At 45.4% G+C, this 16,188-nt stretch overlaps 1 protein-coding gene and 1 long non-coding RNA gene across 2 annotated transcripts in view; one reads left to right on the forward strand and one right to left on the reverse strand.

The window, feature by feature from the left end:
- The window catches only part of LOC139973634 (uncharacterized), a 29,337-nt gene extending 25,644 nt beyond the window's left edge, over positions 1-3,693 (forward strand). The window contains exon 4 of the long non-coding RNA XR_011795278.1: positions 3,067-3,693. This is a non-coding gene — a long non-coding RNA (uncharacterized lncRNA). The remainder of the gene's footprint in view (positions 1-3,066) is intronic.
- The window catches only part of LOC139973623 (uncharacterized), an 86,147-nt gene that overhangs the window by 18,003 nt on the left and 51,956 nt on the right, over positions 1-16,188 (reverse strand). The window lies entirely within an intron of this gene.

Genomic DNA, 16,188 nt, shown 5'->3' on the forward strand with positions numbered 1-16,188 from the left:
AGCGCCACCATTGGTTGGCGCGTAGCGTACCAGAACATTTTGGGTACATAAGACGCCCTAGATCGCAGGAGACGGCCTTCCTGAGTCGTTTTTAGTTACATCAGAACCAGATCTGTGAGGAGAAATTTTGTCTCAAATTCCGACAGAAAGTACTGGTAGAAAGATGCCGTTCTGACACCAAGGGAGACGAATTACACAGCGTCCATCTCAAACGAAATATTGAAAAAGTGGCGCCGTCACCTCCGGGATGAGTGGAGTGGTATATATACAGGTGCGTATCCAGGGGGGGCGTTGGGGGCGCGCGCCCCCCGGGTAAGAAAAAGAGGAGAGAAAAAAAAGAGAAGAAAAAAGAAAAAAAGAGGGGAAAAAAGAGGAGGAGGAGAGGAAGGAAGGGAAAAGAAAAAGAAGAAAGAGAGAAAAAGGAGAAAAGGAGGGAGTAAAAGAAAAACGCGAAGACACCGGGGAGAGGAAGAGGAACAGTGACATCATTACAGCGCTGAAGGGTAGCCAGTGACGGATCAATGATTTCGTAAAAGTGTGACTCACCCTACCCCTTACACCGACAACTCCATTTTTTGACGTTTCCATTTTCCTCTCTCACTAATGATCTATATATGTACTATATATGGTCTATCATAACGCGTGTGTAGAATTGTGCTATGAAACCAACTGTGGCTGGTCTCGAACTCGACCGTGTCGTCGGGGAACATGACGCATTTTGGGATGGGGGCGATCGCCCGCCCCCCCCCATTCAGCATTTTTTTTAAATGATATCGCTAAGTAATTTCAAAATAGAAAGTGCTTAGAGGCAACTTACAAGGCCTGGGAAGTGTCATTTCCAGCGATCTTGGAGACATTTTCGGCCAAAATTTGCTTGTACGCTTCGCGCTAACAAATGGTCTTGGGTAGTGCCATTTCCAGCGATCTGGGAGGCATTTTCGGCCAAAATTTTCTTGTACGCTTCGCGCCAACCTATGGTGGCGCTACGCTTAGATAATTTGCCTACAGGCTTCGCCCCTCCCTTGGCAAATTCCTCGCTACGCGCCTGTTCGAATTTGTAACGCAAACAGCAGATATCACATCATATCAGTGAGCATGAAAATGGCGTTCCAGGATGAAAAACCTCAAAACTGTCCGACTTGCCTGAAAAAATAACCAAAAATTTTCGCGCGCGAAGCGCGCGTTCAACGTGTTCATGTCAATATCATATTAGCAAGCATCGGTTATTACATCGCATGCCATCATGTACCGTACGGTCCGTTCAAATTGCGCAGTATTTCGCGGGATGCTAATGTAAACAACGACATGTCTCATGTAGATGTATAAAAAGCATGGAGGTCCAATTATGTCAAAACTCTCTTTTACATTAGTAATGGCGAATTAGGGGCTGCACCCCCGCCGCGCAGTGGCGGAGCGTCCATACGGTCGGGGGTGGATGCCCCCCCCCCCCTGACGGACTCAAATGGACTGCTGGCGCCTTTTTCAGCTCTTTACCACTTTTTACTTATTCGTGATTATTGACTTTTTTATTGCGCTCTCATCTACTTATTGACATTTCTCACATTTTGTTGGCGTAATTTGGCGATGACACCTTATTCTTCGTTTATCTGCAAATTAGCCAGGCCCGGAAAGGGTCATTTCCGGCGATCTAGGGAGTATCTTTATTCAAAAATTTTCTGTACGCTACGCGCCAACCAGTGGTGGCGCTCCGCTTAGATAGTGTCGAAAGCGCTCCAACAGACCATTCTCGCCACTCCTGACCAATACCCCTAGCTCCGCCACTGCCGCCGCGCCTCCTACGCCTATGTGTGTAGTGTTCGCTTTCGGAAATATCTGCTATTTTTTCATTTCCTTCAACCAAGTTTTATAATAGCCGTTATAAGAGGTTTTAATGTTTGTACACCAATAAATTAACTGTGTCTGAATTTTCGAAAATTTCTGACCAACATTCTGCATCACACTTCCCTCTACTCGTGCAATTTTGACCGGTCTGTTAGGGGTTGAAGGAAGTTTTTCTATATTGGTTGTCCATAGATGAAATTTTGTACAACATTATGGGTATGTTTTCAAGTGAGTTTATTCACGAGAAATGTGAATTTTCAAATTCTGAACAAATATGGGGCTTAAAACCTTGAAAAGTGGGGCTGACGGGTATTGTGGGCCGCGACGTAGAATCACCTACAAAAGCAAAGACCCACAGGAGATGCCATCAGGTCGAACATGATGTGTGCCGGGTTGACAAACTTCAAAAAGGTTATGGATGGAAAAAAAAACTATTAGGAAATACCTGGTTCTCAGGCAAAAAGTGTACATCTGGTTGGTCATTTCAAGCCCGAGAAGTGCCGTTTCCGGTGATCTGGGGGGTTTCAAAACAAGAAATTTTCTTGTACGCTGCGCGCCAACCGATGGTGGCGCTCCGCTTAGATAGTAATTCGCGCCCCCCGGGTTTGAAAATCCTGGATACGCGCCTGATATAATACACGCATGTAGGTGCGAGACGTCAGTTGTTATGTGCCCAGGTACTTTAATAATAATAATCAAAAAAAGGCACCGCGCGCAGAGCGTGTGTAGCGCCTAGCCGGCACTCAACAATAAAGATCTACCATATCCGGCGAATACATGTAGCCTTAATTACTTAACCCCTACACCCCTATTCTTCCGTCCAGTCCAAGGGACTGGAGGTAGTGATATGAACATAGTAACTCATTACCATCTACCTGTATTTCTTACCTAATCCCTTGGAACCCCGGCATACAAACAACATGTGTGCAAGATTCAAAACACTTTCGAATGGTCTCCCCCCCCCCCCTGAACGAATTAAATGGGCAGATTTAGGATATTGGGAGAATGGGAGATAAATGACGGTGCAAGTGATAGATAGCAGGGTCCCAGGGAGTCCAGATTCCTTGACCTTAAATAGAAAATCGCGCATATGCATGTGATTTTTTTTAATAACTACTCTGAAAAGTGGGGGGGACAAATGATATGATATCCCCTCCACTTTTGAAAGTGGGGGGACATGTCCCCCCCCCCCCGTCCCCCACCTGTTGACGCCCATGTTAACAGGTTATCGGTCAATGTCAACCTCTATGAATATTTCATCATTTGCAGCCCAGTATAAACTATATATTATAAAGTTAAGTTTTCAAATTGTCGAATATTAATGTGTAAAGCAAAAAGTGTTAAACTCAATGTATTATGCATTCCATTTACTATACAAATATTATATATCTGGTACCATGAATCTGTTTACTAGTATACTTTGCCTCACGGGCTTTTTTATATTCAATGTTCAATGTCACACATTCATGACAATTCTTTGCTTTTATTTTATAAGATTATCTTATTTTATACTTGCGTTATACCAATCCATCGATGTGTCCGTTTTTGATATTAATCACTCGGTTTTAGTTTTCTTAATTCCTTAATCAACCGTATTGTTTTTACTTACGTGGCGTGGTATTACTCTCAAAGGTTAGAAATGTTCAATTTTTTTTTTTTTTTACTGTTTGGTCACTTTGGTCACGCTAGCCTTAATGCGTCATTACCCCATCACGTTAATACCTATGTGATCTTTGTACCCGACGAAACGTAGCAAAATATTCGTTTTATTTTTCAATGAAAAGCAAGATACTTTCATTTGGTCTTATGTTATTTGAAGTAGAATATATACGTATGATTCGAGTCACAAAGTTCAAAGTTTTCCTTCACATGTCTTACTACATTGATTAAAAACTTCGACATATATCTATAAGTATTACCTTTTGGTTACTGGTATATCTTCAGAAATCCCCCATTATTTCACTTCCCGCCCTCCTCTACCCCAGCCCTCCTTCCAAACCCCTGATCCATCTCTTAGATTTAAATCCAGTGAAAATTTAGTCTTATTTCGTATGGGTAAGGTTTTATACGACCCGCGGTTTACTTTAGAGAAAAATATTTCCAAAGAAAAAAAAATGAAAGTGTAAAAAATTGAAAGGCGTTCCTTCAGTGATCTTCATACGTAGCCAATCGATGATCACGTCCATTGAATTGTGCACTGCACTACAGTGCATTTCTGGTTTTGCTAAGTGGTCATCACACGCACACTTTCAATTCAAACAAAATATGATAATGAAATCTTTCATCGCTAAGTGGTTACAGTCATTATTTTCATCTTCGTATGTACTGCAGGGGATGATGTATTGTACTCTATCGACAATTTGCGCCAAAATTGTACTCAAATTGCTGAGCACCTCAAACCCCATGCGGCACCGAACGGGATCTTGCTGTGTTTTTGTGTCTAAGTTGGGGAGGTGTTCCAAACTTTAAATAAAATAACTTGCGGTGGAGTAAAGAGTTTTGATGTCACGATCGAAGGTAATGTGTATGAGTGTGCGTGTGTAATCAAAGAGTGTACCACGCTCTACTCAAGTCAGTAATTGCTTTTGTCATGTTTTCTCACAGTTGCAAATGCACACTTTAACGCAATCCATTATTGTTGCAACATAAAATAAAATATAGGAGAGGGTTGATGAAAGAGTTTAATGACAGCAAAAAAATGGCGGTGTTGTAATACGTTCCAAAAACGGGTACCCCAAACAAAGGCAAGCCGGTTGCCACTGTATAAGGCATCCAAGATATAGCAAACACAATGACATACGTTGCCAGTGTAAACGCTATCCCTTTGAGCTGCGTCAACATTCTGGTAGATATTTGCTTTCGATAACGTCATTTCCCGAGAAACCAAGAGATTTGACGTTCTCCTTATTGTTAGTCACATCATCTCTTTTGCCATGATGTTTCAATTCGGTTATCCCATCTAAAGTTTGTCTCAGTGATTCACTGATGGAAACAGTTTCAGTGTCGATCAGCTGTGCCACGGTAGTGCTTTGATCACAACATAACTTATTAGTCCTCATATTAATATTGGTATGGTTTCGTAAAGACGTATCATGGACGTATTGTGTCATTTCTAGTAACTCCCAAATTCTTCTCACAAACTGCCAAACGAAAGCGAAGATAATCATAAGCAACGTAATAGTCAAGACACTAGGACCCAACGCATAACATATCAAATACACAAGACCTAGAGGGTTGACACCTGTATAGCAACGAAATTCCTGTGTTTCGAATCTGTAGACCGTTTGAGACGGTATAAATTGCGAATCACTCATATAAATAATAGACTCAAACGCGAGAGATACAAATTTGGCTGTAAGATGAGCTTGTGAGTGTTGCCTGTTGTCTTCAAAAAGTATTTAAGTGGATTATGTACTAACTTATAACGGTCGTAGCTTAGCAGGATTATGATTAAGCCAGACGTAGTTACCGAAAAGAGTCTTGACAGTGACTATGGGCCACAGACCACTTTTGGCAATTCTGGAGAGTTCAGAAATCCCCAAAGAAATGTCATTAGAAAAAGTGAAACTCCTACCGATATATCTGTGATTGCAAGATAGAAAGTATATATATTCACATTTACTTTTCGGACGAAACGTCGCTTTAGAATTATAGCGATATCGACGGCATTCGCCGAAAATGTGAGAACGCCTAGCACAGCAGTGACGAAAAGACTCACGGTCGAGACTGGAGTTGAGTTATCGGGGGATGAAGTTGACTCAGCGGTAGAAATGTTGTAATATGTGACCACTTCCATCTTTATCGTCTTCTAAACAGTGTAAATAGTTAAATTTGATGTATCAATATTTACTTTAGAAGCGAGACTGTCAAATTTGCCTCAATTATGTTTTTGCCCGCTAAATATAATAGCAATATATGAAAACGTATAGAAAGTAGAAATTCAGGCCGTATATAATACTTGTTTCTTTCGTGTCAAGTCAGTGGAAGCTAAATGCTATATTTGTCCACTTTCATCATTCTAAGGATTAAAATTGTAAACACATGGAACCTGTACTGCAGACAGACTTTTCTTTTTATTCAATAATATGTATATATTTGCACAATAACAACATCAATGAAACAAACAATGAAATCATTTCACTCGTCAAACTGATGAAGTGAATGCCATTCTGCGTACGGTGTTTCACGCATTGTAAGAGCCCGAGTACCGTAGTAGTACTCGAGTACTCTAGCTTTTATTCTTTGTGTACAGTTTCATCACCAAGCGGCGAGTATAACATGAGACTAAACACAACTAAAGTTACAAACATGGTCAATTGTTTTTAATTCTTATTATTTAAGTCACAAAAGAGTACAATACGTCATATATCTCACGTAGCACCGCGTGAACATGCAAGCCCCCTCTTTAAGAAACTCAATTTATTGAAATTAGATGACATTATAAAAGTTAATATTGCAACATTTACATACAAGGCTTGGAATGGATCATTACCAATCAGTTTTCGAAATTTTATAAATAGCAACACAGATTTCCATAATCATAATACCAGAACGGCTAGCAACGCACATTATAAATCATATAAAACACGCACTGGTATGGTTAGCCTCAGAAACCGTGCAACCATATGGAATTCACTGTCAACACCTTTAAAAACTAAGAAAACAAGCTCCAAATTTAGTAAATGTCTTACTAAAGAAATTATCATGTCTTATTAATTATGATTTAGCTGCATAGTCGCATAGCAGCATATACACATATTGAAGCGTAAACGTATTGTTATTAACAGTATTTCACTATTTTCTATCTTTTCTTCATGGGAGTCTTCTGTTTTGTTAAACCAGCATAGGCTTTTCAGAAGACTTCCATTCACATTATTATATTTATGTGAAAAAATAAAAAAATAAATAATGAATGAATGAAATTAAAGCTGCCGTGGCGTATCGGTTGAGCACTGTACCTGTGGTGCGATAGGTATTTTGAGCTCCTGGGTTCGATCCCCGGTGCCGGCAGATTGCTTTTGCCGCGCTCCCATACGGTCGCTTGCTTGCAACAGGGCCTTAAAGTAAATAATATAACGAGCGTTATATAACAACAGTTGCCGTGGAGTATCGGTTGAGCATTGTACCTGCGGTGAGATAGGTATTTTAAGCTCCTGGGTTCTATCCCCGGTGCCGGCAGATTGCTTTTGCCGCGCTCTCATACGGTCGCTTGCTTGCAACAGGGCCTTAAAGTAATTAATATAACTAGCGTTATATATCAAGAGCTGCCGTGGCGTATCGGTTGAGCACTGTACCTGCGGTGCGGTGCGATAGGTATTTTGAGCTCCTGGGTTCTATCGCCGCTGCCGGCAGATTGCTTTTGCCGCGCTCTCATACGGTCGCTTGCCTGCAGCAGGGCCTTAAAATAATTAATATAACGAGCGTTATATATCAACAGCTGCCTTGGCGTATCGCTTGAGCACTATACCTGCGCTGCGATAGGTATATTGAGCTCCTGGGTTTGGTCCCCGGTGCCGGTAGATTGCTTTTGCCGCGCTCTCATACGGTCGCTTGCCTGCAGCAGGGCCTTAAAGTAATTAATATAACTAGCGTTATATATCAAGAGCTGCCGTGGCGTATCGGTTGAGCACTGTACCTGCGGTGCGATAGGTATTTTGAGCTCCTGGGTTCTATCGCCGCTGCCGGCAGATTGCTTTTGCCGCTCTCTCATACGGTCGCTTGCCTGCAGCAGGACCTTAAAATAATTAATATAACGAGCTTTATATATCAACAGCTGCCTTGGCGTATCGCTTGAGCACTATACCTGCGCTGCGATAGGTATTTTGAGCTCCTGGGTTTGATAACCGGTGCCGGCCGATTGCTTTTGCCGCGCCCTCATGCGGTCGCTTGCCTGCAATATAACGAGCGTTATTCAGCTGCCGTGGCGTATCGGTTGAGCACTGTACCTGCGAAAGGTATTTTGAGCTCCTGGGTTCAATCCCCGATGCCGGCAGATTGCTTTTGCCGCACTTTCATACGATCGCTTGATTGCAACTTGGCCTTAAATTAATTAATATAACGAGCGTTATATACCAATAGCTGCCGTGGCCTATTAGTTGAGCACTGTACCAGCGGTGCGATAGGTATTTTGAGCTCCTAAGTTCGATCCCCGGTGCCAGCAGATTGCTTTTGCCGCGCTCTCATACGGTTGCTTGCTTGGAACAGTTGCCGCGCTCTCATACGGTCGCTTGCCTGCAACAGGGCCTTAAAGTAATAAATATAACCAGCGTTATATATCAACAACTGCCGTGCCGTATCGGTTGAGCACTGTACCTGCGCTGCGATAGGTATTTTGAGCTCCTGGGTTCGATCCCCGGTGCCGGCAGATTGCTTTTGCCGCGCTCTCATACGGTCGCTTGCTTGCAGCAGGGCCTTAAAATAATTTATATAACGAGCGTTATATATCAACAGCTGCCTTGGCGTATCGCTTGAGCACTATACCTGCGCTGCAATAGGTATTTTGAGCTCCTGGGTTCGATCCCTGGTGCCGGCAGATTGCTTTTGCCGCGCTCTCATACGGTTGCTTGCCTGCAACAGGGCCTTAAAGTAATTATAATATAACGAGCGTTATATATCAACAGCTGACGTGGCGTATCGCTTGAGCACTGTACCTGCGCTGCGATAGGTATTTTGAGCTCCTGGGTTCGATCCCCGGTGCCGGCCGATTGCTCTTGCCGCGCCCTCATACGGTCGCTTGCCTGCAATATAACGAGCGTTATTATCAAGAGCTGCCGTGGCGTATCGGTTGAGCACTGTACCTGCGATAGGTATTTTGAGCTCCTGGGTTCAATCCCCGATGCCGGCAGATTGCTTTTGCCGCACTTTCATACGATCGCTTGATTGCAACAGGGTCTTAAATTAATTAATATAACGAGCGTTATATACCAATAGCTGCCGTGGCCTATCGGTTGAGCACTGTACCAGCGCTGCGATAGGTATTTTGAGCTCCTAAGTTCGATCCCCGGTGCAGGCAGATTGCTTTTGCCGCGCTCTCATACGGTCGCTTGCTTGGAACAGTTGCCGCGCTCTCATACGGTCGCTTGCCTGCAACAGGGCCTTAAAGTAATAAATATAACCAGCGTTATATATCAACAACTGCCGTGCCGTATCGGTTGAGCACTGTACCTGCGGTGCGATAGGTATTTTGAGCTCCTGGGTTCGATCCCCGGTGCCGGCAGATTGCTTTTGCCGCGCTCTCATACGGTCGCTTGCCTGCAACAGGGCCTTAAAGTAATTAATATAACGAGAGTTATATATCAACAGTTGCCGTGGCGTATCGGTTGAGCACTGTACCTGCGCTGCGATAGGTATTTTGAGCTCCTGGGTTCGATCCCCGGTGCCGGTAGATTGCTTTTGCCGCGCTCTCATACGGTCGCTTGCCTGCAGCAGGGCCTTAAAGTAATTAATATAACTAGCGTTATATATCAAGAGCTGCCGTGGCGTATCGGTTGAGCACTGTACCTGCGGTGCGATAGGTATTTTGAGCTCCTGGGTTCTATCGCCGCTGCCGGCAGATTGCTTTTGCCGCTCTCTCATACGGTCGCTTGCCTGCAGCAGGACCTTAAAATAATTAATATAACGAGCTTTATATATCAACAGCTGCCTTGGCGTATCGCTTGAGCACTATACCTGCGCTGCGATAGGTATTTTGAGCTCCTGGGTTTGATAACCGGTGCCGGCCGATTGCTTTTGCCGCGCCCTCATGCGGTCGCTTGCCTGCAATATAACGAGCGTTATTCAGCTGCCGTGGCGTATCGGTTGAGCACTGTACCTGCGAAAGGTATTTTGAGCTCCTGGGTTCAATCCCCGATGCCGGCAGATTGCTTTTGCCGCACTTTCATACGATCGCTTGATTGCAACTTGGCCTTAAATTAATTAATATAACGAGCGTTATATACCAATAGCTGCCGTGGCCTATTAGTTGAGCACTGTACCAGCGGTGCGATAGGTATTTTGAGCTCCTAAGTTCGATCCCCGGTGCCAGCAGATTGCTTTTGCCGCGCTCTCATACGGTTGCTTGCTTGGAACAGTTGCCGCGCTCTCATACGGTCGCTTGCCTGCAACAGGGCCTTAAAGTAATAAATATAACCAGCGTTATATATCAACAACTGCCGTGCCGTATCGGTTGAGCACTGTACCTGCGCTGCGATAGGTATTTTGAGCTCCTGGGTTCGATCCCCGGTGCCGGCAGATTGCTTTTGCCGCGCTCTCATACGGTCGCTTGCTTGCAGCAGGGCCTTAAAATAATTTATATAACGAGCGTTATATATCAACAGCTGCCTTGGCGTATCGCTTGAGCACTATACCTGCGCTGCAATAGGTATTTTGAGCTCCTGGGTTCGATCCCTGGTGCCGGCAGATTGCTTTTGCCGCGCTCTCATACGGTTGCTTGCCTGCAACAGGGCCTTAAAGTAATTATAATATAACGAGCGTTATATATCAACAGCTGACGTGGCGTATCGCTTGAGCACTGTACCTGCGCTGCGATAGGTATTTTGAGCTCCTGGGTTCGATCCCCGGTGCCGGCCGATTGCTCTTGCCGCGCCCTCATACGGTCGCTTGCCTGCAATATAACGAGCGTTATTATCAAGAGCTGCCGTGGCGTATCGGTTGAGCACTGTACCTGCGATAGGTATTTTGAGCTCCTGGGTTCAATCCCCGATGCCGGCAGATTGCTTTTGCCGCACTTTCATACGATCGCTTGATTGCAACAGGGTCTTAAATTAATTAATATAACGAGCGTTATATACCAATAGCTGCCGTGGCCTATCGGTTGAGCACTGTACCAGCGCTGCGATAGGTATTTTGAGCTCCTAAGTTCGATCCCCGGTGCAGGCAGATTGCTTTTGCCGCGCTCTCATACGGTCGCTTGCTTGGAACAGTTGCCGCGCTCTCATACGGTCGCTTGCCTGCAACAGGGCCTTAAAGTAATAAATATAACCAGCGTTATATATCAACAACTGCCGTGCCGTATCGGTTGAGCACTGTACCTGCGGTGCGATAGGTATTTTGAGCTCCTGGGTTCGATCCCCGGTGCCGGCAGATTGCTTTTGCCGCGCTCTCATACGGTCGCTTGCCTGCAACAGGGCCTTAAAGTAATTAATATAACGAGAGTTATATATCAACAGTTGCCGTGGCGTATCGGTTGAGCACTGTACCTGCGCTGCGATAGGTATATTGAGCTCCTGGGTTCTATCCCTGGTGCCGGCAGATTGCTTTTGCCTCGCTCTCATACGGTCGCTTGCTTGCAGCAGGGCCTTAAATAAATTAATATAACGAGCGTTATATATCAACAGCTGCCTTGGCGTATCGCTTGAGCACTATACCTGCGCTGCGATAGGTATTTTGAGCTCCTGGGTTCGATCCCCGGTGCCGGCAGATTGATTTTGCCGCGCTCTCATACGGTCGCTTGCCTGCAGCAGGGCCTTAAAGTAATTAATAACACGAGCGTTATATATCAACAGCTGATGTGGCGTATCGCTTGAGCACTGTACCTGCGCTGCGATAGGTATTTTGAGCTCCTGGGTTCGATCCCCGGTGCCGGCAGATTGCTTTTGCCGCGCTCTCATACGGTCGCTTGCTTGGAACAGTTGCCGCGCTCTCATACGGTCGCTTGCCTGCAACAGGGCCTTAAAGTAATTAAAATATAACCAGCGTTATATATCAACAACTGCCGTGCCGTATCGGTTGAGCACTGTACCTGCGCTGCGATAGGTATTTTGAGCTCCTGGGTTCGATCCCCGGTGCCGGCAGATTGCTTTTGCCGCGCTCTCATACGGTCGCTTGCCTGCAACAGGGCCTTAAAGTAATTAATATAACGAGAGTTATATATCAACAGTTGCCGTGGCGTATCGGTTGAGCACTGTACCTGCGCTGCGATAGGTATATTGAGCTCCTGGGTTCTATCCCTGGTGCCGGCAGATTGCTTTTGCCTCGCTCTCATACGGTCGCTTGCTTGCAGCAGGGCCTTAAAATAATTAATATAACGAGCGTTATATATCAACAGCTGCCTTGGCGTATCGCTTGAGCACTATACCTGCGCTGCGATAGGTATTTTGAGCTCCTGGGTTCGATCCCCGATGCCGGCAGATTGCTTTTGCCGCACTTTCATACGATCGCTTGATTGCAACTTGGCCTTAAATTAATTAAAATAACGAGCGTTATATACCAATAGCTGCCGTGGCCTATTAGTTGAGCACTGTACCAGCGCTGCGATAGGTATTTTGAGCTCCTAAGTTCGATCCCCGGTGTCAGCAGATTGCTTTTGCCGCGCTCTCATACGGTCGCTTGCTTGGAACAGTTGCCGCGCTCTCATACGGTCGCTTGCCTGCAACAGGGCCTTAAAGTAATAAATATAACCAGCGTTATATATCAACAACTGCCGTGCCGTATCGGTTGAGCACTGTACCTGCGGTGCGATAGGTATTTTGAGCTCCTGGGTTCGATCCCCGGTGCCGGCAGATTGCTTTTGCCGCGCTCTCATACGGTCGCTTGCCTGCAACAGGGCCTTAAAGTAATTAATATAACGAGAGTTATATATCAACAGTTGCCGTGGCGTATCGGTTGAGCACTGTACCTGCGCTGCGATAGGTATATTGAGCTCCTGGGTTCTATCCCTGGTGCCGGCAGATTGCTTTTGCCGCGCTCTCATACGGTCGCTTGCTTGCAGCAGGGCCTTAAATAAATTAATATAACGAGCGTTATATATCAACAGCTGCCTTGGCGTATCGCTTGAGCACTATACCTGCGGTGCGATAGGTATTTTGAGCTCCTGGGTTCGATCCCCGGTGCCGGCAGATTGATTTTGCCGCGCTCTCATACGGTCGCTTGCCTGCAGCAGGGCCTTAAAGTAATTAATAACACGAGCGTTATATATCAACAGCTGACGTGGCGTATCGCTTGAGCACTGTACCTGCGCTGCGGTAGGTATTTTGAGCTCCTGGGTTCGATCCCCGGTGCCAGCAGATTGCTTTTGCCGCGCTCTCATACGGTCGCTTGCTTGGAACAGTTGCCGCGCTCTCATACGGTCGCTTGCCTGCAAAAGGGCCTTAAATTAATTAAAATATAACCAGCGTTATATATCAACAACTGCCGTGCCGTATCGGTTGAGCACTGTACCTGCGCTGCGATAGGTATTTTGAGCTCCTGGGTTCGATCCCCGGTGCCGGCAGATTGCTTTTGCCGCGCTCTCATACGGTCGCTTGCCTGCAACAGGGCCTTAAAGTAATTAATATAACGAGAGTTATATATCAACAGCTGCCTTGGCGTATCGCTTGAGCACTATACCTGCGCTGCGATAGGTATTTTGAGCTCCTGGGTTCTATCCCTGGTGCCGGCAGATTGCTTTTGCCTCGCTCTCATACGGTCGCTTGCTTGCAGCAGGGCCTTAAAATAATTAATATAACGAGCGTTATATATCAACAGCTGCCTTGGCGTATCGCTTGAGCACTGTACCAGCGCTGCGATAGGTATTTTGAGCTCCTGGGTTCGATCCCCGCTGCCGGCAGATTGCTTTTGCCGCGCTCTCATACGGTCGCTTGCCTGCAGCAGGGCCTTAAAGTAATTAATATACACGAGCGTTATATATCAACAGCTGACGTGGCGTATCGGTTGAGCACTGTACCAGCGCTGCGATAGGTATTTTGAGCTCCTGGGTTCGATCCCCGGTGCCGGCAGATTGCTTTTGCCTCGCTCTCATACGGTCGCTTGATTGCAACAGGGCCTTAAAGTAATTAATATAACGAGAGTTATATATCAACAGTTGCCGTGGCGTATCGGTCGAGCACTCTAGCTGCGCTGCGATAGGTATATTGAGCTCCTGGGTTCTATCCCTGGTGCCGGCAGATTGCTTTTGCCTCGCTCTCATACGGTCGCTTGCTTGCAACAGGGCCTTAAAGTAATTAATAACACTAGCGTTATATATCAAGAGCTGCCGTGGCGTATCGGTTGAGCACTGTACCTTCGGTGCGTTAGGTATTTTGAGCTCCTGGGTTCGATAACCGGTGCCGGCCGATTGCTTTTGCCGCGCTCTCATACGGTCGCTTGCCTGCAATATAACGAGCGTTATCATCAACAGCTGCCGTGGCGTATCGGTTGAGCACTGTACCTGCGATAGGTATTTTGAGCTCCTGGGTTCAATCCAAGGTGCCGGCAGATTGCTTTTGCCGCGCTCTCATACGGTCGCTTGCTTGCAACAGGGCCTTAAAGTAATTAATATAAAGTACGTTATAGATCAACAGCTACCGTGGCGTATCTGTTGAGCACTGTACCTGCGGTGCGATAGGTATTTTGAGCTCCTTGGTTCGATCCCCGGTGCCGGCAGATTGCTTTTGCCGCGCTCTCATACGGTCGCTTGCCTGCAACAGGGCCTCAAAAGTAATTAATATAACGAGCGTTATATATCAACAGCTGCCGTGGCGTATCGGTTGAGCACTGTACCCGTAGTGCGATAGGTATTTTGAGCTCCTGGGTTCGATCCCCGGTGCCAGCAGATTGCTTTTGCCGCGCTCTCATACGGTCGCTTGCTTGCAACAGGGCCTTTTGAGCTCCTGGGTTCGATCCCCGGTGCCGGCAGATTGCGTTCGCCGCGCCCTCATACGGTCGCTTGCCTGCAACAGGGCCTTAAAGCAATTAATATAACGAGCGTTATATATCAACAACTGCCGTGGCGTATCGGTTGAGCACTGTACCTGCGCTGCGATAGGTATTTTGAGCTCCTGGGTTCGATCCCCGGTGCCGGCAGATTGCTTTTGCCGCGCTCTCATACGTTCGCTTGCCTGCAACAGGGCCTTAAGGTAATTAATATAACGAGCCTTATATATCAACTAGTAAGCTTGGTTACACCCAAACTAAAGCTAGGGTTCGTTGAGCATTTTGAATGAGTGAGCGCTATTGCTCTTTATAACCATTGTGAGTCACACCATGTGAAAAATATGTTTTTTCTACACGTGAATACGGATCATGAATTCATGACTATCAAAATGCCAAGTCTTTATCATTCAGCGAGTATTATACACTGTATAGGACATATAAATAATAAAATATAATAATAAAATAAAGCCCACGCGCAAATCACATGATGTGAATGGAGGAAGTAGCAGTAACTGGTCAGAAAGTGTCACATTCTACTAACAGCAGTCAACAAATAACAATGTAGTTGCGTGAAGATCAAATGTAAATCCCTTGGGCGGAAAACACTTTTTTTTCACATACATGTACACTATGTTTGTTTCATACCAGTCTAGATTCTCCAATCAATTGACTGTATTACGTCATTGACTGCTGCTTCGACCTGCATGGTTGTCATTGTCGGCAGTTTCATCTGTTTCTGGCTCATACATATAGGATTGTGTGTCTCCCTGAGGTGGAAATTCGAAATCATCATCCCTTTCCTCTTCAGACTGTGGAATATTATCCGATTCTGAGCCGTCTGTCTCAACCTCTCCTCCCTCTGTCTCCCCTTGTCTCCCCCTCTGTGACCCCTCTTCTCCTAGCTCTCTTCATCCTTTGATCTCCACTCCTACTTCTCTTTGTCCTTCTGCAGTTTACTTTACCTTCTTCCCTAAATCATCTCTTTGTTCCTCTACAGTTTATCTCCTACCTCTCTTCATCTCCCATGTTGGTTTCTTTCTTCTCCACATCCTTTGTCTACGAATCCTCTTACATCAATCTCTTCTGTGCTCACCCTGCTCATTGACTTGTCTGTAGTCTGTGTATGTAATTGTCCCATGTAGTTTATGTTACTTGTCATTCAGCCTCTGAAGAAGATACTGCTAGGATTGGAACGTCAGGTTTACTTACTTTTACATATGCTTTTATTAGGGATAGTAGTTGTAGTAGCCTCGTAGATTCATTCGATAATTTGGATTTACTATGAAGGATTACAAGATACATTGTAGATTGAAAGTTGTTCATGGTTTTTGATTAGTCACCACACGTTAAGACACCGCTTTAAGTAAAAAAATCGGGTCCATCGATGTGGTCCCATAAAGCATATGTAATTAACAATATGAAAAGCGAAGGTTCATTCTGCCATGAACTGGGACTAGTGGTATGTGTATGTTGACATAAGTCAACAGCTGGGCACCATCCATCAACTATCAACCATGTCACCCAGGAATTCAGCGACGATATCCCATCAGAAATATACTGGTCCAAATCAGAGAGCAGTATTGGGTGTGAGGTGCAATGGGCGATGAGTGACAAAAATGGTTGCTACAGGCCATCGAATTCTCGGGAAAGGGAAATCGTTCCTCCCCTCAAACATACCAAATGAAATTGTTACTCTGAAACTGTAGAAATTAGTTT

This window comes from Apostichopus japonicus, chromosome 9 (assembly GCF_037975245.1).
Source record: "Apostichopus japonicus isolate 1M-3 chromosome 9, ASM3797524v1, whole genome shotgun sequence".
In the NCBI taxonomy this organism is placed as follows: domain Eukaryota; kingdom Metazoa; phylum Echinodermata; class Holothuroidea; order Aspidochirotida; family Stichopodidae; genus Apostichopus; species Apostichopus japonicus.